This window comes from Ovis aries, chromosome 16 (genome assembly GCF_016772045.2).
Source record: "Ovis aries strain OAR_USU_Benz2616 breed Rambouillet chromosome 16, ARS-UI_Ramb_v3.0, whole genome shotgun sequence".
Lineage (NCBI taxonomy): Eukaryota > Metazoa > Chordata > Mammalia > Artiodactyla > Bovidae > Ovis > Ovis aries.
In genome coordinates, this window is record NC_056069.1 from 71,594,611 (window position 1) to 71,617,316 (window position 22,706).

Genomic DNA, 22,706 nt, shown 5'->3' on the forward strand with positions numbered 1-22,706 from the left:
GGAACCCGTGTTCCGAGCCAGGAGAAGCCACCGCAACAAGGGGCTCTCACATCGCAAGGAAGGTGAGTCGCTGATCCCTGGAGCTACAGAAGCCCACGCAAAGCAATGAGGACACAGCACAGTCAGAAATAAAAATTAATTGATTTTAAAAATAATGAAAGCCAAGGGCAAGGGAATCATGTCTTTAGTGCTCTAAGAAAGAAAAAATAACTCCCAACCTAGAATATTGTATCCAGTAAAGATGTTATTCAAGAATGAAGTTAAAATACAACTGTTTTCATGCTAAAGATAAAAGAAAGCAAGAGTGTGGGAGAACTACAAAGGTGCTGCAGAGCAGTCTGGAAAACGCGGTCTTGTCAACAAAGAGCGTGGGATCAGTTTCATGTCTTCGTGGGAAACGCTGAGACGTGCCTGACACAGGGTGTCTCCTCTGAGCCCTGAGAGGCCAGTCCTGACAGCAGGTGCCCCTCTCAGAAGTCTGAGCTTAAAAATTTTAATAATTGTAATAATTTAAAATTTTAATAATTCCAATCTTCCCCCCTCCCCTCCCCCACAAACATGGTGGCTGCTTTTGGAAGTTTCTACCTGTTGATACAAGATACCCTTCAGGGAATTCCCTAGTGGTCCAGGGGCTAAGACCTTGAGCTCCCCATGCAGGGGCTGGGGTTTGATCCCTGGTTGGGGAATTAGATCCCACATGCCACAGCTAAGACCCAGTGCAGCCAAACAAGCTTTAAAAGATAAAAGATACCCTTCAGCTACCTGATAAACATCAGATCCAGTTAACAACACTTTCCATTCAACTCCCTGTGTAAATGTGACAGTGGGGATTTTGGAAGAAAATCTGCACCTGTAGTGTGAGAGCTGGACTGTAAAGAAAACTGAAGCCTGAAGAATTGGTGCTTTTGAAAGGCGATGTTGGAGAAGACTTGAGAGTCCCTTGGACTGCAAGGAGATCCAACCAGTCCATCCTAAAGGAAATCAGTCCTGAATATTCATTGGAAGGACTGATGCTGAAGTTGAAACTCCAATATTTTGGCCACCTGATCCGAAGAGCTGACTCATTGGAAAAGACCCTGATGCTGGGAAAGATTAAAGGCGGGAGGAGAAGGGGACGACAGAGGATGAGATGATTGGATGGCATCACCGACTCTGTGGACATGGGTTTGGGTGGACTCCAGGAGTTGGTGATGGACAGGGAGGCCTGGCGTGCTATAGTCCATGGGGTCACAAAGAGTTGGGCATGACTGAGCTACTGAACTGAATATCTTCAAATAATTGAGGTTCTGCTTCCTGCCTGTGCCCTCATTCACTGATATACAAGGTATATGACTCATTATCATTGACTAAAAAGGTAATTATATTTTCAAATAGATAGTGAAATTTCATTATAATACATCATTGACAGTGAATATTCTTAATAAGAAAATTATACCTTTCGGACGTCAAGGGAAACCCTCTAATTATACCTGAGGCCTTCTCTCTGGTTGCAAGAGACCCTGATGCCGTCTGTCTTCTACCCCGGCTGCTGCATTTCCGTTTGGTCGTCTCTTGTGCCCCTGAATCAGCTTTCTTTCTTGATTATTCCAAACTGCGCCTTCACATGCTGAGATCCCCTACTTTTCTCTTACTTTTACTGTGGACCAGTAACTTCGTCTATAGTTTATGGAAAATATTGTGTCTGTGATTATTCATTCATTAGAAAGCATTTATCTTCCAAGAATTTTCTTTTCAGATTCTTCCTCAATGCAAAAGTTGTGCTTTTCTCTTAGAAATTGTGTGGAGTAGAATAGAAATGGAAATTATCTCTATCACCAGCTAATTATGCCTTTGTATCTGGGGCAGTTTCTGCATCTCTCTGCAAGGCCAATTCATTCTGCAGAAAAACATGAAAATTAAACAGTGTGACTGTTCAGTTCTTGTCAGATGTATGATCTTTTGCTACAAAACACGGCACAACATTAGAGGCATGCCAGGCAGCCGACAAATGTTCATTTAAAATAAAGGAAGTCCGCCTCACTGTGCTCCCGTGCTGTGGCCACTCCGCGGAGCCCGCGATCCTCACAGCTTCCCGATCCTCCCGGCTTCCCCCCTGGTGTGTCGCCTCCCTCACACACCAGGGAGGCCGGGGGAAACGGCAGGTGTGAAGGGCTGTCACTGTGGGCTGGGCCGTGTTCCTCCCTGGGAGCTGTCTCATGGGGCTCTGGCTCTGGGTGTTGCCCCGGCAGCCTCTGGGGCGAAACCGATGCCTCCTGCCAACCCATGTGCATGAGCTTGGGTGGGCATCCGCCACCCCACAATGAGCCTCCGGGTGGGAGTGCAGCTCCCTGAGACCCCCTGATTCGGAGCAGCCGGCCGACCCCCAGACCTTCACCCAGGAGCCAGGGCAGCAGAGTGTTGGTTCTTTCCAGCTGCTGAAGTCTTGGGGCAGCTAGTTATGGGACAACAGCTAACTTCTCTGTAGACACTTTGGGTGGAGACGTGGAGCTCAGAGGTTTGAGCCCTGGATGCTGCTCCCTTCAAGAAGGAACCATGACTTGGCAGTTGTCTTTCTTTGGAGAAAAAAAAACAACATGTTCCCAATTGCATCATTTATGACTAAGCAAAGCAGTGGCATGACTGCAAAACAAGGATATCGATCACAGCGTCCCAAGGATTAGCTGTCAAAGGGCCCGGGCCAGCAGGCTCAGCCTGAGCTTCTGGAGATGCCTCCTGCAGGACCAGGCGGCACGGAACCATGTCTCTCTTCTGAAGGTGGGGACCTCTGAGCCATGAACAGCGAGGTGGGGACCTCTGAGCCATGAACAGCGAGGTGGGGACCTCTGAGCCATGAACAGCGAGGTGGGGACCTCTGAGCCATGAACAGCGAGGTGGGGACCTCTGAGCCATGAACAGCGAGGTGGGGACCTCTGAGCCATGAACAGCGAGGTGGGCCCCCAGGCTCTGGCACAGTAACTGAGGTCCTGAGGGGGTGCCCAGAACAACACAGGCCTCCCCCTTCCATCTTGGAAGAGCTCTGGGTCTGTGGCCACTCCTGTAGGTATTGCTGAGAGCTGAGCCCCAGTGCTCAGGGAAAATCTCACTGGAAAAAGGCAAATATACAGGGAAGACAGGAAACCAACCACATATACTAAACATTCCTACTAGTTCCTAGGAAGGTTAAAAGACAAAAGTAGTCAAATCATCTAAAATAAGTAATTAAGAGATACCGCAAAACAAAAAGATACAAAATATAATGTCAAAAGAGTAATCATGAAGGAGGGAAAAAAGTGTAGATTTGTTAAAATGCACTGAGCTTAAGAGATTAAGTTAAAAGCAACTTAAAATTATCACGTGTAAATACAGATTGCTATGTAAAAACTTCATAATAGTGGCCAACCAAAAATTTATAATAGGTGCACAAAAAAGAGAAAGGACTCCAAACGTAACACTAAAGCTAGTCATCAAATCACAAGGGAAGAGCAAAAAAGAAAATGAAAGGAACGAAAACGACCTTCAAAACCGTCCCCAAACAACTAGCAAATGGCAGTAAGGGGACCTCTCTGGTGCGCCAGTGTTTAGGACTTTGCCTCCCAATGAGGGGGTGTGAGTTTGATCCCTGGCCGGGGAGCTAAAGATCCCATATACCTTGTGGCCAAAAATCCAAAGCATAAAACAGAAGCAGTATTGGAACAAATTCAATCAAGATTTTTAAAATGGTCCACATAAAAAATTATTTTAAAAATGGCAATAAGTACATACCTATCAATAATTACTTTAAATGTAAATAGTCTAAATGCTCCATTTAGAGTAGCTGAATGGATATAAAAACAAGACTCATATGTATACTATCTACAAGAGACTCACTTCAGAGCTAAAGACGCACAAACTAAAATTGAGGGGATGGAAAAATACATTCCATGCAAATAGAAATCAATAGAAAAAAGAAAAGAAATCAATAGAAAGCTGGAGTTGCAATACTCATATCAGGCTAAATAGACTTGAGGACAAAGACTGTCACCAGAGACAAAGGACTCTACGTATGATCAAGGGATCAATCCAAGAGACGACATAACATTGTAAATGTATGCGCACCCCACGCAGGAGCGCCTCAATACGCAAGGCTAGTGCTAACAGCTGTCAAAGGGGCATCAGCAGTAACACAGTAATAGTGGGGAACTCCAGCACCCCACTCACACCAATGGACAGATCTCCCAGAAAGCCAGTAAGGAGACACTGGCATCAAACGGCGCGTTAGATGAGGTGGGCTCACCTGACTCTTTACTGCGCATCCCGTCCAGAGGCAGCAGAAGACACTCCTCTTCAGCTGCGCAGGGAGCACTCTCCAGTGTAGGCCACATGCTAGGCCGCAAAACAAGTCTCAGTGACTTTAGGAAAACATCAAAAAATAAAACATGAAATGCCTGAATGTGTTTCATCCCAACGCCGCCCACTGCTCTAGAAGCCTGCCCTGAGGCACTTTGTTGTCTCAACAGCCTAGTTATTTCCTGGAGCCAATTCATGTCCCCTGTGCCATGTACAGTGATTCTGCCTTTTTTTTTTTTACGACCAAAACCCCTTGAATCTGTGACCAGGAACCCTCAACAGACACATAACGTCCTTTGTGGGGGCATGCAGGCAGGGTTTAAATGCATTTATCATCTCAATGACTAAGCAGGTGCAGGAAAGACTATTTTTGTTGTCTCTTTATCTTCATATCCTATTAAACACAGTGTAGTATCTGTGACAGGCTTTCTGTTTCATGATCTGTCTGAAAAATGTTTGAGTTATTGCTTCTATAAAAAAGAAATAATTTTTCAAAGTTGAGAAAACAATGATTATTACCATTAGGAGGCATTAGAGGGTAGTGGGAACACTTAACACTCAGCTTTGGACTTGATGCGCCCCAACCTGACCTTGGGCGAATTACCCAAATATACAGTGTCCATATAGTGCTCACCCTAGCCTTTCACAGACCTGGGACCAGGTGAGATCAAAACCGGTCCGCCAGCTGTGCGATAATGCTTCCTTTCATTTCACAGCTCAGGCAACCTTGGAGGTACTGTGGGTTTGGTTCCAGATGCCAGTAAAGCTGGAGAAGGAAATGGCAACCCACTCCAGTAGTCTTGTCTGGAGAATCCCGTGGACAGAGGAGCCTGGTGGGCTACAGCCTGTGGGGTCACAAGAGCTGGACACGGCTGAGCACACAGCTCACACCAATAAAGCATCACAATAAAGAGCCACACAGGCTTCCGGGCTTCCACCACGAACGTGTGTATCAGAGTCATGTTCACTTTGTACTACAGTCAATTAAGTGTGTAAAGCATTGTATAAAAATGTACACAGCTAAATTAAAAGTTCAGTTCAGCTCAGTCACTCAGTCGTGTCCGACTCTTTGCGACCCCATGAATCGCAGCACCCCAGGCCTCCCTGTCCATCACCAACTCCCGGAATTCACTCAGTCTCACATCCATCGAGGCAGTGATGCCATCCAGCCATCTCATCCTCTGTCGTCCCCTTCTCCTCCTGCCCCCAATCCCTCCCAGCATCAGAGTCTTTTCCAGTGAGTCAACTCTTCGCATGAGGTGACCAAAGTACTGGAGCTTCAGCTTCAGCATCATTCCTTCCAAAGAAATCCCAGGGCTGATCTCCTTCAGAATGGACTGGTTGGATCTCCTTGCAGTCCAAGGGACCCTCAAGAGTCTTCTCCAACACCACAGTTCAAAAGCATCAATTCTTCGGCGCTCAGCCTTCTTCACAGTCCCACTCTCACATCCATACCTAACCACAGGAAAAACCATAGCCTTGACTAGACGGACCTTTGTTGGCAAAGTAATGTCTCTGCTTTTGAATATGCTATCTAGGCTGGTCATAATTTTCCTTCCAAGGAATAAGCATCTTTTAATTTCATGCCATGAAATTAAAAATTAAAAGCAGTTCACTTCTAAACCATGCTGGCCATCTTCTGAGTCTTCAGAGAGTCACACTTTTTCTGCTGGGAAGAACTTGGACTATTTCAAGACTCACCAAAACGTGACAGAGACAGTGAGCGAGCAGGTGCTATTGGGAAATGATGCTGATGGGCTTGTTCAGCGCAGGGTTGTCACAAACCTTCAGTCTGCAACAAACCAACCAACCAGGCACAGCAACAAAAACCTCAGCGTCTGTGAGGCGCAGTAGAGCGAGGCCTGCCGGCGTCGGCCTGGAGTGGCCCACTGTGTGAGGTCAGCGGGCCTCTCCACTTGGTGTGGACAGGGCTGGCGCTGGCGGGGCCAGGAGGAGCGTTCCAGGAGCCAGTCCTAGCGGGGCCAGACCAGTCACGAAACAAACGCGCACCCTCCTCCCCCACCAGCACGGGAACCCAGTGTTAGGGTCCTGCCCCATGACCCCAGTTTTACAGATGAGGGAGCCAAATGGGGTCAGGCCTGCCGAGGGGGTCTCTGAGCTAAGATTCAGGACCACGCTCCCTCCCTTCAGCCTCCACCCTCTCAGTTCACTCCCTCACCATCCACCAGCCACCCGTTCTCTGTCTGCCCATCCAGCCTTGAGAGTTCATGGGAGCCACGCTTTGCATCAGCTCTGATATTACAAACCCAGGCAGCCGGAGTGACCTCCCCGACAGCTAGAGTGACCACACCCTGTGTGAACCCTGCATGGGTTCCCATTGCTGCCGGCAGGGAAGGACCCGGGCCCTCCCAGTGAACCAGCCCTGCTCCCCCCAGGCACTCCGGCCCCGCCCCACGGCTCCTGTCTGCGGAGTCCTGCCCTCTTCCTGCCCCACGGCGGAGTGCGCTCCTCCTGCCCTAGCGTCGCCAGCTGGTGGTTATCTTCCGCGGCTGCAGCTTCAGCTCCCCTTCTCTGATTTCAAAGTCTGGGTTTTCCTAGGGGCGGCCCTCTTGGTCGCAAGTTTCCGAGGCACCAGGGTAGACCCCAACTCAAGGTGATCGAGGAAGAGCCTGAATCAAGACTTGCTAACTCTTAGGAAAGAGGTGGTTGGTGTTTGTACCAGACTTTGGAGCTGGGATCTATTTGCTGCTACTCAGGACACCCCACCCCTCTGTGAGAAAGTGACTGCAGAGAAGAAAATGGCTAAGAGGTGGACTCTGACAGCTCTGTGAAGTGATCACTTAGGCACCTGGGTCCAGCCATGCCTGAAGGGGTTGGGGCTGCCCCAGAGCTAGGAGCAGGAAGTCACCGTGGCTCCTTTACAGCCTCTGCCAAAGGGGCAGTGCCTAGAGGTGCAGCTTGCTTTCTGTGCAAGTCGAAAACCGCCAAGTTCTGTCCTATGATTCCACCTGTGGCTTCAATCACAAAATGTCAAAATGAGTTCTGTCCACGACTTGAAAAATTACCCTGAAAGCACGCGTGCTGTTCCAAGAGGAAACACGTTGCTAACTCACACAGTAATTTTAGGGTGTAAATCTGCTTTAACAGTACAGTTATGAATAATGAACACTTGGTTTTCCTCAAGCTCCTCCCGTCTCCCCTCCACCCAGCCACTTTAGCACAGTTTCGAAAGGCCTGGTGGTGTGACACCTTCCACACCTGCCCGGGTGGCTAGGGTGCTGGGCAGCCACCCTAACAGGAACCCCAGGGGTGAGGGCCACGGGAGCTTGCCACGCAAAAGGCATTGCTTTGTCTATTCTCTTCCTGCCTTTAATTCTGTAGCAAACAAGAGCATAATACCCGTGTGAAGGCTCAGGAGTGGGGAATATTAAGTATCAGCAGAAATCGAAGGATTAAGAGCAGAGAAGGGAACGCCTTATGCTGGGTGTCGCGTGATGCCCTAACTAGGGCAGAGCAGATGTGAAGAAACCTTTAAAACACAGTGTTCTGAGACTGGGTGACATTCAAAACAAGGCTGAGCTTATCAGAGGAGGAAGCTTTCTGCCAATTTAGGGATTAGGACGGAGGATGCGGTGTTGCCCACGTACTGCCTTAGCTCCGTGCCGCTCCCAAGCCTGCAAGGAAACCCTGACAGCCCTCTCGGTGGTCCTGGGACTTCGTCGAAGGTCCTCATCCCGCCAAGGGAAGTGAGAACTTCCCTGGGCCTCGCTCACACCTGGGGTCTTAGGGCCAAGGTGGGTCCACCCGCTGCCCAGGGTGGGCAGGGCAGAGCCCGCCTGGTGAAGTGTCCCAAGGCAGGATGGCCTCGGAGGCCAGGGTCCCACGTCCTCATCACAGGCAGCCCCGTGATGTCCCCACACTTGGGCGATGCGGGGAGGCTGCGAGTCCCGGGCCCTGGTCCCCTGGAGCCCACCTCTGGGTTGCCATCCCCACCTCCCCTGACCCCAGTGCTTCAGAGCAAAAGCACACTCCAGGGTTAGCCTGTCTGAGAATGAAGACAGAAATCCCCAAAGAGTGGTCTACAAGGGCTATTTTAGGCCTCCACTCCACTGAGGGGCAGGATGGTGAGAAGGAGACAAGAGCGTGACCTTGGACGCCCCTTGCGCACGTGCGGTGAGCGCCTGGGGCCCAGCAGGGTCTCTGTCCAGCCGGGTGACTCTGGGCCAGGCCAGCAGCCTCTCTGTGCCTCAGAGGGGTGCCTCCTTCCCTCTTGTGGGGTGAGGACTCAGAGGCTCCCTGTGTCCCCTCCCAGGCCGAGCCACAAGGGGTAGAACAGAGCTGGCACTGGAGCCATTAACGCTGAAGGCTGCTTTCGGAATCAGGGTCTCCCCACGCCCCGCCCCCACCCCAGATCCGTCTGACCCGCCTGGAGTCTACAGCCCAGCTGGGGGACCGCTGGCGACCATCAACCACAAACGTCCCAACCCAAGAAGGCCATCTCCCTGGGTCTCCTGATCTTTCATTTCCTCTTGGTGAGTCTCAGAGACGCCCTGCAAACTTCTGTTAAATTTACTCCTAAGTATTTTACGGTTTTGATGCTGTTAAAAACCGAGTAATTCAACATTTCTATTTTCAAGTTATTTGCTGTCACTGTATAGAGACTTAACTGATGTTGTATTCTGAGACACAGCTAAGCTCTTAACAGCGCTGACTGTCGTTTTAGAGATTCCTGAACAGTCTCTGCATTAACACTTGCATCGCCGGTGGATGGTTACGCGAGGCGAGTGCATGCTCCTCGGCGTTTGTCTCGTCACAACAAAGGTTTGGAGTGACGGTTAGAAGGGGTTTTACCTTTCCTTGGCCAGTCTTTACTCCCATTTCTCTCTTGCTTTCCTGCTCTAGCACCTGCAGTGAATGTGACCTAGACGCGGTCAGAACAGGCTTGCTCTCCTTGTCCCTGGGCTCGGAGAAGCGTTTGGCCGCTAAGTGCGATGTTAGTGCTTGGTTTCACCCTGACGCCTCTGTTGCCGAGCCCTTTTATCTTGCAAGGGCTTTGAATTTTGGTAAATGCCCTTTCTGCTTCTATTTTGATGTTTATGTGATGTTCTCCTTCACTTTGCCAATGTGATGGGTTCCCTTGATTTGGTTTTCAGCCCCAGCCTAGCCCTGCGTGCATCCCTGGAAGAGCACTGCTCTGTCAGGCTGTGCCGCCTTTTGCAGGGCTTCCCAGGTGGCTCGTGGCAAAGAGTCTGCAGGAGATGAAGAGACGAGGGCTCCATCCCGGGGTTGGGAAGACCCTCTGGGGGAGGAAATGGCAACCTACTCCAGTGTTCTTGCCTGGAGAATCTCCATGGACAGAGGAGCCTGGTAGACTACAGTCCATGGGGTCACAAAGAGTTGGGCACAACTGAAGCGACTTATCACAAGCACACAGGCCAGGCATTCATAACAAATTCAATTTCTCGAGTAAATAAGGTGCTATCTGTAATAGTATTCAGTTCATCAAAGTTCTCGCCCAGGAAACAGGGCGTTCTGTCTGTCTGCCACCTGTCTCACAGTCTTGGTGAGTTACGTTTTTAACAGGACTTGTGCACTGTGTGAATGGCCGAATGTATCAGAGTGAGCTTGTTTATAGTGCTCTGATAGTGTCCAACTACCTTCCCTGGTGGCTCAGACAGTGAAGCGTCTGCCTACAATGTGGAAGCCCCAGGTTCGATCCCTGGGTTGGGAAGATCCCCTGGAGAAGGAAATGGCACCCCACTCCAGTGCTCTTGCCTGGAGAATCCCATGGACTGAGGAGCCTGGGGGCTGCAGTCCACAGGGTCGCAGAGTCGGACACGCCTGAGCGCCTGCACTTCAGTGGCCACTTGAAGCCCGTAGGCTCTGCGGTGATCTCGTCTCCTGTGCTCCTGATGTTAGTAACTTATGACCATCGTTTCCTTTTTGACCATTACTTTCTTCTTTCTACTTGTTTTGCATTTAATTTACTCAGTTTTCTGAAACTTCCTGAAGTGAATTCTTCTATATTTCTTGGAAATTTTTTTCTGATGTGAGCATTTGAAGGTATAACTATCCTGTTAAGCTCGCTTTTGCTTAGTTAACAGATTTGATATACTCATTATCTCCTGGAGAAGGGAATGGCAATCCACTCCAGTATTCTTCCCTGGAGAATTCCATGGACAAAGGAGCCTGGCAGGCTACAGTCTGTGGGGCTGCAAAGAGCCGGACACGACTGAGCAGCTAACACACTCATAACACACATACTCATATACTCTTCAGGGGGCTTCCCTGGTGGCTCAGCAATAAAGAATTTGCCTGCAAAGCAGGAGGTGCGGGAGACTGATCCCTGGGTGGGGAAGATGCCCTGGAGGAGGAAACGGCAACCCACTCCATATGGTTGCCCTTAGAATCGCATGGAGGGGGAGTCTGGCGGGCTGTACCGTCCACAGGGTCGCGCAGAGCTGGGCGCGGCAGAAGCGACAGCCCGCACCCGTGCGTGCTCATCGCCGCTCAGTCCCACGTGTTTCCTAATTTCCCGGGGATTTCTTTTGACCCATGAATTGTTTAAAAATGTGTTCTCTAATTTACAAATATTTGTGTCCAATCCTCATTGATTTCTAATTTAACTTCCTTGTGATCAGAGAATATACTCTAAGATTTCACACTGGAAATATATGAGACTTATTTTATGACCCAGCACATAATCTGTACCATTTCTAAGTCCCAGATTTCTCTTTGGTTCTTTTCAAAAAAGCCATTTCCATTTCTCTGCCGAGACTCCCTGTTCATTCGTTATGACGAGGTTTTTCTTGAATTCCTTGAGCGGGTCGAAGTTTGCCCTTTGTCATACCCACCTGCCAGGCAGGCTTCTGCGGGACGCGCGTCACTGGGCCTGCCTCCCATGTCCTGTCTCACCGGCGCACGCCTGCTGCTGGTCTGCATGCTGGTCCACGTGTAGTGCCTCTGGATTCTGTGGTCTTCACGTGGTGAGAGTTTACCTTCATCCCAGCCGGCCTCTTGCCCAGCTGAACTCAACGCCAGCTCCATCCCTGCCTCGTGGGTGGCAGTCCCCCCGACCCGGTTCTTTCTCGTGGGACCGCTGGCATCTTCCCTACACAAGTCAGCTGAGGATTTGGGTGGATTTGCACACAGATGTGACCTCCTTCTGCTTTGTGATTTTAGCCTTCACTTCCTGATGTCTGACTCTTCCAGCCGTCAAAGCTGCCGTGCTCTCTCGGGTTCCACCTGCCCGCACCACACGGCTGTGTCCTCAGGCGGAAAGCTGTAGCCTGTGAACCTCACCTGCCACAGGGCCTCCTTTCAAGGACTGTCTGTGTCTAAGTCACTCTAGTGCCTTCAGCCAGCGCTTCCTCTTTCTCCCTGAGTACATGATTTTATCTGTGGACGAGCTCCTCTGAGCCAAGCCACTCTGCCATCTACAGAGCTTAGCTCCCAGCTTTGTTTCTATTCACTCCAACGTTTTCTTTCTAAGATACTGTATACTATTTACATTTACTAAGAGGACTTCCATAGAGCTCAAAAGGTAAAGAATCTGCCTGTAATGCAGGAGACCAGGGTTCGATCCCGGGGTCAGGAAGATCCTCTGGAGAAGGGAATGGCAACCCACTCCAGTATTCTTGCCTAGAGAATCCCATGGACAGAGAAGCCTGGTGGGCTACAGTCCACGGGGTCACAAAGAGCTGGGCACGACTGAGCGATTCACACGGACATAATCGCACACAATGCTGTGTTAGTTTCTGCTGCAAAACAGCAATAGCAACACAGAGGGTTTACCCCTTTCTGCCTTCGCCCCACTGCCTCCTTCCTAACGAACTGTGCACTTGGTGCTGACTTCAGGGGCACCAAGAGCTGCGCACAGATCGGGTGACAGCCCAGCTGACGTTGGGTCCATTTTTGAGCCCTTCAGTGAGACGAGATACCAGGAGGGACAGCACAGGCCTCCCAGTCCCTTCGTTCTCTGTCCAAGGTGGTGTCGTGTCCATGCTTCCGCCACAGACGGAGGTGAGAAGTCCGAGGACCTGCGCGCGTGGTGCCCATGCCGGGCAGAGCAGAGGGGGGCCCCGCAGTCTGGAGCCAAGCTCGCAAGACTGGCTGAGCATCTGTCCCAGAGGGAGGAGGTGTTCTGGCTGCTCCCAGCATCCTACTCGGGGACCTGCGACAGAGCTCTCTCTCTTCATTTGGGACCGTCAAGAGCTGGTCTCTTCTTGTTTCCCTTTGAGATATGTGCAGTGAGGGTACTATTGGAGGAGCCCCACAGCCGAGGGCAGAGGGGCCTCCCTGGACCCAAGGCCGCGTCGTGCAGACCCCCTCAGCCCCCAGCCGTGCAAGCCCACGGGGTGTGTTCTCCACTGTCCAACGCCGCGCGCAGACAAATCTGGTCTGTTAGGGGCATGCCATCTGTTCGCAAGACTCTACACACCAGAGAATATTAGGCGTCAGTGCAGTTCAGTCACTCAGTCGTGTCCGACTTTTTGCGACCCCATGGACTGCAGCCCGCCAGGCCTCCCCTGTCCATCACCAACTCCCGGAGTTTACTCAGACTCGTGTCCATCGAGTCAGTGCTGCCATCCAACCATCTCATCGTCTGTCGTCCCCTTCTCCTCCTGCCCCCAATCTTTCCCAGCATCAGGGTCTTTTCAAATGAGTCATGGCCTACCTAATGTTTCTGGTCACCACTTCCCAATTGAATTGGGAACCACACACCTGGGAGGAGGAAATACAGGCAGTTTAAGGCAGGTTAGTGCCACAGTCTTCAGGGTGAAGGGAGCGATACGGCAGGGGAAATGCTTCCTTTCAAAACAATTGAGAGAGGATTCCTGGAGATAGAGGAGAAGAAGCAGGACCGGCCCCCAGCCTCCTGGAGCAGCAGCAGAGAGCCTGCGGGCTTAAAGGGCCAGAGCCTTCCTCCCTTCAGAGCTGTCGAACACACACACAAGCAAATGAGGAAGAAAGGTGAAAGTTACAGTGCAAAAAATCAACTAAACACAAAAGAAGGCAGGAAATGACGGACTAAAACCTTTAAGGCATATAGGAAACAAACAGCGTAATGGCAGAGTGAGTCTCTACTTATCAGTGACTACTCTAAATATAAATGGATTAAACTCTCCAATAAAAAAGCAGAGATTTGCAGAATGGATAAAAACTTATGATTCGATGAAAGGTGGTCTGCAAAAGGCTCAGCTCAGTTCAGTTCAGTCGCTCAGTCATGTCCGACTCTTTGTGACCCCATGAATCGCAGCACGCCAGGCCTCCCTGTCCATCACCAACTCCCGGAGTTCACTCAGACTCACGTCCACTGAGTCTGTGATGCAGAGATCCAAAGACACAAATAAAGTGAAAGGCTGGAAAAAGCCGCTCCATGCAAACAGTGACAAGAAAGAGCAAAGGTGGCTGCACTGATATCAGACAAAACAGACGTGAAAGAAGAAGACGGCGCAAGAGATGAAGAAGGAAATCACGCATAAACAAAAGGTCCGGCACAGCAAGTGGGAGGAGGCGGAGGCGCCCGCTCCAGCGCTCTCGCCTGGACACTCCAGGGACGGCGGGGCCTGGTGGGCTGCAGTCCATGGGGTCGCTGAGAGTCGGACACGACTCAGTGACTTCACTTTCACTTTTCACTTTCATGCATTGGAGAAGGAAATGGCAACCCACTTCAGTGTTCTTGCCTGGAGAATCCCAGGGACGGGGGAGCCTGGTGGGCTGCCGTCTGTGGGGTCGCACAGAGTTGGACACAACTGAAGCGACTGAGCAGCAGCAGCAGCAGCAAGTAGCCACAACAATTATAAATATGCACCTAATACCAGACCGTCAAAAGCTATGAGGCAAACACCAACACAGCTGGAAAAACAGACGACTCTACAGTGATAGCTGGAGACTTCAACGCGCCACTCACAACAATGAACACGCCAACCGCACGGAAGATCAGTAGGGAACTAGGACTCGAACCCACGACAAACTGACTGGGTCTAACAGAGCACTCCGCCCAACACGACAGTGCAGAGACTCCTCTCGGATGCACACCAGACATTTTCCAGACAGACCACGCGTTAGGCGACGAAGCGAGTTTCAGCAGATTTTAGAAAATAACTGTCATGCTGAGTATCTTCTCCGACTGTAACAGAGAAAGCTAGGAATCTAACAGATGGCGAATTCATACAGCGGTGGGAATTAACCAGCACAGTCACTGAGTCAGAGAAGAATCGCGAGGGAAATTAGAAAGTGCGTAGATGAGTGAGAATGGAAACAGCAGAACTCAGAGGCTGCGGGCAGAGTGGTGGCCAAATGGACTGGCTCCTGCCGCAGCAGCGAGCGCAGGTGTCGCAGTCCTGGCGGCCGCAGCCACCGCGGTGGCGAGCTGCTGGGCCCTGAGCAGCTCATGAAGGAAGGAGTGCCTGCCAGCTAGCAGCCATCAGCCTGCCCAGCCACGTCCAGCGGCACAGCCTGGGGAAGCTGAGGATGTGAACACGGCACCCTCGTCCCAGGTAGCTGAGGTGCAAGTCAAAGGAGTGGCTTCAGTGAGCCCAGACTCTTGCACCTTCCGGTAAGTGCTGGATCGTTAGGCTTTGACTGCATGGGGGCCTTTGTTGCCTGACCGGGATGACCCCATGCTCCCTGTGCTGGCTGCCCGGCGCCCTAACCACTGGACCACCAGGAAGTCCAGAGTCGCCTTTTATTGGCAGTAATCTTTTGTTTGAGCATTCTTTGGCGTTGCCTTTCTTTGGGATTGGAATGAAAGCTGACCTTTTCCAGTCCTGTGGCCACTGCTGAGTTTTCCAAATTTGCTGGCATACTGAGTGCAGCACTTTCACAGCATCATCTTTCAGGATTTGAAACAGCTCAACTGGAATTCCATCACCTCCTCACTGGCTTTGTTTATAGTGATTCTTCCTAAGGCCCACTTGACTTCACATTCCAGGATGTCTGGCTCTAGGTGAGTGATCACACCATCGTGGTTATCTGGGTCATGAAGATGTTTTTTGTAAAGTTCTTCTGTGTATTCTTGCCACCTCTTCTTAATATCTTCTGTTAGGTCCATACCAATTCTGTCCTTAATCGAGCCCATCTTTGAATGAAATATTCCCTTGGTATCTCTAATTTTCTTGAAGAGATCTCTAGTCTTTCCCATTCTATCATTTTTCTCTATTTCTTTGCATTGATCACTGAGGAAGTCTTTCTTATTTCTCCTTGATATTCTTTGGAACTCTGCACTCAGATGAGTATATCTTTCCTTTTCTCCTTTGCCTTTAACTTCTCTTCTTTTTTTGGCTATTTGTAAGGCCTCTTCAGACAACCATTTTGCCTTTTTGCATTTCTTTTTCTTGGGGATGGTCTTGATCCTTCCTCCTGTATGGTGTCACAACCCTCCATCCATAGTTCTTCAGGCACTCTGTCTATCAGACCTAATCCCATGAATCTTTTTCTCACTTCCACTGTATAATCGTAAGGGATTTGATTTAGGTCACACCTGAATGGTCTAGTGGTTTTCCCTACTTTCTTCAATTAAGTCTGGATTTGGCAATAAAGAGTTCATGATCTGAGCCACCATTAGCTCCTGGTCTTGTTTTTGCTGACTGTATAGAGCGTCTCCATCTTTGGGCTCAAAGAATATAATCACTCTGATTTCAGTATTCACCATCTGATGATGTCCATGTGTAGAGCTGTCTCTTGTGTTGTTGAAAGAGGGTGTTTGCTATGACCAGTGCGTTCTCTTGGCAAAACTCTGTTAGCCTTTGCCCTGCTTCATTTTGTACTGAAAGGCCAAATTTGCCTGTTACTCCAGGTATCTTGACTTTCTATTTTTACATTCTAGTCCCCTATGATGAAAAGGACATCTTTTGTGGGGGTGTTAGTTCTAGAAGGTCTTGTAGGTCTTCATAGAACTGTTCAACTTCAGCTTCTCCAGCATTCCTGCTTGGGGCATAGACTTGGATTACTATGACATTGAATGATTTGCCTGGGAAATGAACAGAGATCATTCTGTTATTTTTGAAATTGCACCCAAGTACTGCTTTTCCGACTCTTTTCTTGACTCAAAATTCTCCAAGCCAGGCTTCAATAGTACGTGGACCATGAACTCACAGATGTTCAAGATGGATTCAGAAAAGGCAGAGGAACTAGAGATCAAATTGCCAACGTCCACTGGGTCATAGAAAAAGCAAGACAGTTCCAGAAAAACATTTACTTCTGCTTTATTGACTACACTAAAGCCTTTGACTGTGTGAATCACAACAGACTGCAGAAAATTCTGAAAGAGATGGGAATACCAGACCACTTTACCTGCTTCGTGAGAAATCTGTATGCAGGTCAGGAAGCAACAGTTAGAACTGGACATGGAGCAACAGACTGGTTCCAAATCAGGAAAGGAATACGTCAAGGCTGTATGTTGTCACCCTGCTTATTTAACTCATATGCAGAGTACATCATGAGAAATACTGGGCTGGAAGAAGCACAAGCTGGAATCAAGATTGCTGGGAGAAATATCAATAACCTCAGATATGCAGATGACACCACCCTTATGGCAGAAAGTGAAGAGGAGCTAAAAAGCCGTTTGATGAAAGTAAAAGAGGAGAGTGAAAAAGCTGGCTTAAAGCTCAACATTCAGAAAACGAAGATCATGGCATCCAGTCCCATCACTTCATGGGAAATAGATGGGGAAACAATGGAAACAGTGACAGACCTTATTTTCTTGGGCTCCAAAATCACTGCAGATGGTGACTGCAGCCATGAAATTAAAAGATGCTTGCTTCTTGGAAGAAAAGCTATGACCAACCTAGACAGCATATTAAAAAGCAGAGACATTACTTTGCCAACAAAGGTCTGTGTAGTCAAGGCTATGGTTTTTCCAGTGGTCATGTATGGATGTGAGAGTTGGACTATAAAGAAAGCTGAGCACTGAAGAATTGATGCCTTTGAACTGTGGTGTTGGAGAAGACTCTTGAGAGTCCCTTGGACTGCAAGGAGATCCAACCAGTCCATCCTAAAAGAAATCAGTCCTGAATATTCATTGGAAGGACTGATGATGAAGCTCAAACTCTAATACTTTGGCCCCCTGATATGAAGAATTGACTCATTGGAAAAAAAATCCTGATGTGGGGAAAGATTGAAGGCAGGAGAAGGGGATGACAGAGGATGAGATGGTTGAATGACATTACTGATTCGATGGACATGAGTTTGAGTAAGCTCCGGCAGTTATCGATGGACAAGGAGGCCTGGCGTGCTGCAGTCCATGGGGTCGCAAAGAGCCGGACATGACTGAGCGACTGGACTGCACTGAGCTGAGTCTTTTGTTCCTACCCCTGCCCTTTGCTGCAAACTCCTATATATCTCGACCCCTTTCTCGGAGCAGGTCTCTCCGGGTCACTTGAGCTGCAGTCTCTTGGGCTTGAAGGCCTTGGAATGCCCGCTGAATAAAACACGCCTCTCAGCTTTTAGGCGTGAGTGTGATTTTTGCTTTTTGTCAACATGCTGCTAAGCGGGTGTGACTGTGATCACATCTTAGAAAGAAGACAGATTTCAAATCAACAGCTTAATTTTACAGTTCGTTAGGGGGAAAATTACACAGTGTCAGAGTGGTGAGTGAAGTTTTGTCTGGGGCAAAATGAGGACTGCGGCCCGGGGAGCAGTGTCTCAGGCAGTCCTGAGGGACTTCTTCGAGGAGGCGCGGGGGAGCTTGGGTATATAGCGGTTTCCGCAACAAAGGACAAGTGGCAGGAACATCAAGACTACTGTTAATTAAAGAAAATGGGACATCCCAAGCTAAGGGATGTAGCGCTTTTCTGTATTTGGGAGGATGCACAAGTCTGGGCTCACTTCGGTAGGCACCTCGGCTCCCTGGACCAGGCCCCGTGTGCTCACGGCCTGTGCCCCCTCAGGGGTCCCTGGGGGAGAGGCTGCACCCAGGGCCAGACCGCAGGGGTTCTTCTCCCCTGGGTCCCCTCAGCACTCACCAGCTCTTGTTGGAGGGCTGAAATCACTGAGGACTGTGATGTTCTTCGTTTACTGATATGGAAGGAAATATTCCACTTCTCAGATTAAACAGATTAGAGAAAAAAAGCTAAACCCAAAGCAGCTAGTGGAAAGAAATAATAAAGATTAGAACGGAGATAAAGACTAGCAAATGGGAAAACAAAGCAGACATAAGAAAAGGTAGCTCTTTGAAAAGATGAACAGTCGACAGGTCCTACCAGATGAACTAACAAGAACAGAAGGCTCAAGCGCTAGAGTCAGAAATTAAAGTGGGGGCATTACTGCCAACTCCGCAGACAGGAGAAGGGTTAGAAGAGGGCCTTGTGAGCAAACGTGACTCAGTTGGGCAACAGATGAAGCACACGTTCCGAGAAACACAAAACCTAAACCAGCAAGAAGTAGTGAGTAGGAGATCTGAATAGACTTTATATTAAACTGAGAAGGAGACGGAATCAGTAAATCAAACATCTCTCAGCAAAGAAGATCAAGCTGAGCACTCAATGGCTGACCCTGGTGAACTCTCCAAAAATCAGACATTCAAAGTGCTAAGACCAATCCTTCTCACACTTTTCCAAAAAAAGACTGAAGAGGAGACATATCCTTACTATTCTATAAGGGCGGCATTGCCCGACAACTGGGCCAGACAAGACCTAGACGATGAAAAGCTACAGACCAATGTCCTTACGGGCTTCCCAGCTGGTGCTAGGGGTAAAGAACCCACCTGCCAATGCAGGAGACATAAGAGACTTTGGCTCGACCCCTGGGTCGGGAAGCTCCCCTGGAGGAGGAAATGGCATCCCACTCCAGTGTTCTTGCGGGAAAATCCCATGGACAGAGGAACCTGGCGGCTACAGTCCAGCGGGTTGCAGAGAGCCAACTGAAGCCGCGCAGCACGCGCGCACTGTCCTCATGAAGATCCTCCCCAGACACTAGCAGGCTGAGCTCAGCAGCATGTCAAGTGCGCATCGACAAACGAATGGGTCAAACCTGCTCTATGCATCGAAACTGCGGACAAGAAATGTCACCTGCCAGCAGACGAAGGAAGACGCGGCCATCAAGCCGCCACATCACAGCTGCCCACCGCCTCCAGCAGGGCGTCCTGAGGGCTCTCGGGATGGAGAAAGGCAGGGTTCTGGCCCTCGGTGCAGGACAAGGTGCGCACAGAGGAGCGAGGGCAGTGAGCCCGGAGAGAGCACTCGACGCGTTAACTGGAGGGATCTGGTGACTGGCCGTCAGGTTCTGAGGCTTGACCACACTCTTTTCTGCTTCAAAAGACTCCAATATATCCTGGCTCCTCCCAACTTCTTCAAATCAGTCTCAGAGCAACCGAGAGTCTTCTCCTGGACTGGAGTCCTCAGGAGTGTCCCCAAATGAAACAATTCTCAGCTTCTAGACTGTGCATTTTTTCCGTTGGCATAACTCGCCTGACAGCCTGCTTCTCTGACCATGGTGTAACGCCTATGAAATAAAATCCATATTTTACGGGGAGATGACAAGAATCCGCTGTTTGCTCCTCTGTCTTCCCCTGACCCCCCACACTATGCGTCTGTATCTGCATTGACCCACCTCCCCATTAGCAGGGACACCTGCTCAGCCTTGAAGAGCGATGTTCGCCCAGCACCAGCAAGACAGCTCCATGAAGACAGCATTCCTTCTTGGCCTCGTGCAGGTCACCAGGACCCCACCTTGCCCTCACAGACCTGGAGTGTGCAAACGACCTATGGCAGGTCACGCAGAGCCTGTCTCAGAAACCCGCGTCGCTGTGGATTGACCTCTGATGACCAGTCAGCTTTCTGAGATGCTCTTCCTGGGTGATAATCCTCACCTTGGCTTGAGTAATAGTTTCTGTTTCTTCCTTAGATGGACAGCCTTTGCTGGCCCCCGGATGAGCACGCAGCAGTGGGGTCACCAGCAAGGTGCCCAGTGAGGAGCCGGGCCAACCGCCGCCAGCCTGAGCTTCCGCTTCCCAAATACCCTGGTGACCCGCACAGTGGACCACCGCAGTGACCCCCTCTCCCCTCCTTCCTCAACTCCCACCATTCTGCCTTCAATTCACCACTGAAGAGTGAACCCCCAAGCCCCAGGCCCCACCCTCACCCCCCAAAGGCAGAGCCCGATCCCGTCTCCCCCCGTGACCTGTGGCCACGCTGTGCCCGCGCCGTGGGCCTTCCAGGACCTGTGACTGACAGGCCTGTCCTCTCAGGGTTCCCTGACGGTCATCGCTGCGGGCGTCTTGCAGCTGCAGTGAGGCCACACGGGCCGGCGCAGCCACAGCCTGTCTCCGGGAACTGTCTGTGGGGCACCGCACGGCCCAGGTGAACCTGGGCCTCCCTGGAGGTGCGTCAGTGTCTGCTGGCCGAGACCAAACCAGCCCACGGAGGAGCCTCGCTCAGCCTTGAGGCCCAAGGACAGTCTGACACAGGCTCCAACACGACCCGAGCGCGAGGATGCTGTGCTCCGAGACCTGAGCCAGGCACAAGGGCGAAGGCTGCTTGGTTTCATAACATCAGGTACTGAGAGGAGCCCCGTCACGGGCGCGGAAGGTGGGCTTGTGGGGCTAGGCTGGGGTGGGGGAGGGCAGTGTTGTTTTGGGGGACAATAAACAATTGTTTAAACAGTTTCAGTTCTCCAGGATGAAGACTCGCATCCTGGTGGGCAGTGGTGATACCAATGAACACTTAAGACTGGCTAAAATGAGAAATTTTATGTCATATGTATTTTACCACAATAAAAATTTGAAAGGATAAGTGGTTGAGAAGAATAGGCCTAGTTTGGGGGAAATAAATAAGGACTGTGCTCAGCTGGGAGAAGACAATGGGACCCCACTCCAGTACTCTTGCCTGGCAAATCCCATGGACGGAGGAGCCTGGTGGGCCGCAGTCCATGGGGTTGCTATGAGTCAGACACGACTGAGCGACTTCACTTTCACTTTTCACTTTCCTGCATTGGAGAAGGAAATGGCAACCCACTCCAGTGTTCTTGCCTGGAGAATCCCAGGGACGGCGGAGCCTGGTGGGCTGCCGTCTATGGGGTCGCACAGAGTCGGGCACGACTGCAGCAACTTAGCAGCAGCAGCAGCAGCAGTGCTCAGTTGAGTCCAACTCTTTGCGACCCCGTGGACCGCAGCCCACCAGGCCCCTCTGTCCCTGGGCTTCTCCAGGCAAGAGCACTGGAGTGGGTGCCACTGCCTTCTCCAGGGGGTCTTCCCGACCAGGGACTGGACCTGCGTCCCCTGCCTCTCCTGCACTGGCAGATGGCTTCTTTACCACTGAGCCGCTTGGGAAGCCCATTGGGAGGAATGGGAGCAACCAATACGTTGTGTGATATCTGCTCCTAAATATATGCTCTGCACGTTAAAAGAAAACTCATACACGGCTGTGCACGCTGACATGAACTTACGATAGCCACATGGGCATAGACTGGCAAGAGTCCATCCACACGGCGGAGCACTACTCGGAACAAAGCCAGGTGGAGCGCCGACACCCCCTTCAGCACGGGTGAACCCTGGAGACGCCCCGCTGCAGGAGAGAACGAGGTGCCAGGCCGCCTGCTGCGGTTCTTCTCACGAGATGCCCCAAACAGGCAAATCCCCTGAGACAGGGAGCGGACTGGTCATTGCAGGGGCCGGGGAGGGAGTGTGCAGGGGGAGAGCCAGGGGGGCAGGGAGGGTCTAAAATAAACTGTGGGGAGGGATGCATGACCAGGAATCCTCTGAAAACCGTCGTAACACACACTTCAAATAGACTAACTACCTGGCATGTGAATTACATCTCAATAAAGCTGCTTTTGAAAAAAAAAAAAGCAAGAAAGAAGTTATATAACAACACAATGACTCATGATTGCTGGGCAGCTGGCTCAGTTCAGAGGAGGGTGCGGGGTAATAAGCATGGAGTCTTGAGTTGGGAGGATCTCACCTAGCGGCTGGGCCAGCCCTGCCCCCTGCGCCCCGGGAATCACCTCCTCTTCACGTGTCTGCCCCAGAGGGGTCTGTGGAACCCAGGGATGGCGGGCCACCTGGCCCGGCTGGGAGCCCAGGGAGAGGCTGAAGGCCTGGCCGGCTCTGCTGGTCAGCGGTCCTGCCAGGGAGCCAGGCCTGCTCTCTCCACGCCTTGCAGGCCAGCTCGTGCTCGGGGAGAGAAGCAGCTGGCATTTGTATAACGTTTGAGGTCATGTTTTATTTATTTATTTAAGCAGAAGATGCACATATGGTAGAAAAGTCAAGAGGGATGAACGAGGCTCACACAAAGAGTGGGTCCCGCAGACACTCAGTTTTCACCCCGGAAGTGATCAGTCACTGAGGTGGCCTCCGAGCTGCAAAGCCAACCACGCTGCAACAGTATTTTCCCTCAAGTTTGGGCACCTTCTGCCAGACCGCCACTCCTCCACGGGCTGATCTTTGGTGCCCTGGAGCTGGGCCTGCTTATCCAGGCTTCATAATGCACCCCAATATGATG

The 22,706-nt window shown here is 50.7% G+C and overlaps 1 long non-coding RNA gene across 1 annotated transcript; it reads left to right on the forward strand.

Annotated features, from left to right (window-relative positions):
* Positions 1-7,827: 7,827 nt before the first annotated feature.
* Positions 7,828-20,999, forward strand: LOC132657932 (uncharacterized). The gene is made up of 2 exons (XR_009596736.1): positions 7,828-8,798; positions 8,990-20,999. It is a non-coding gene; the product is annotated as an uncharacterized LOC132657932 (long non-coding RNA).
* Positions 21,000-22,706: the final 1,707 nt, after the last annotated feature.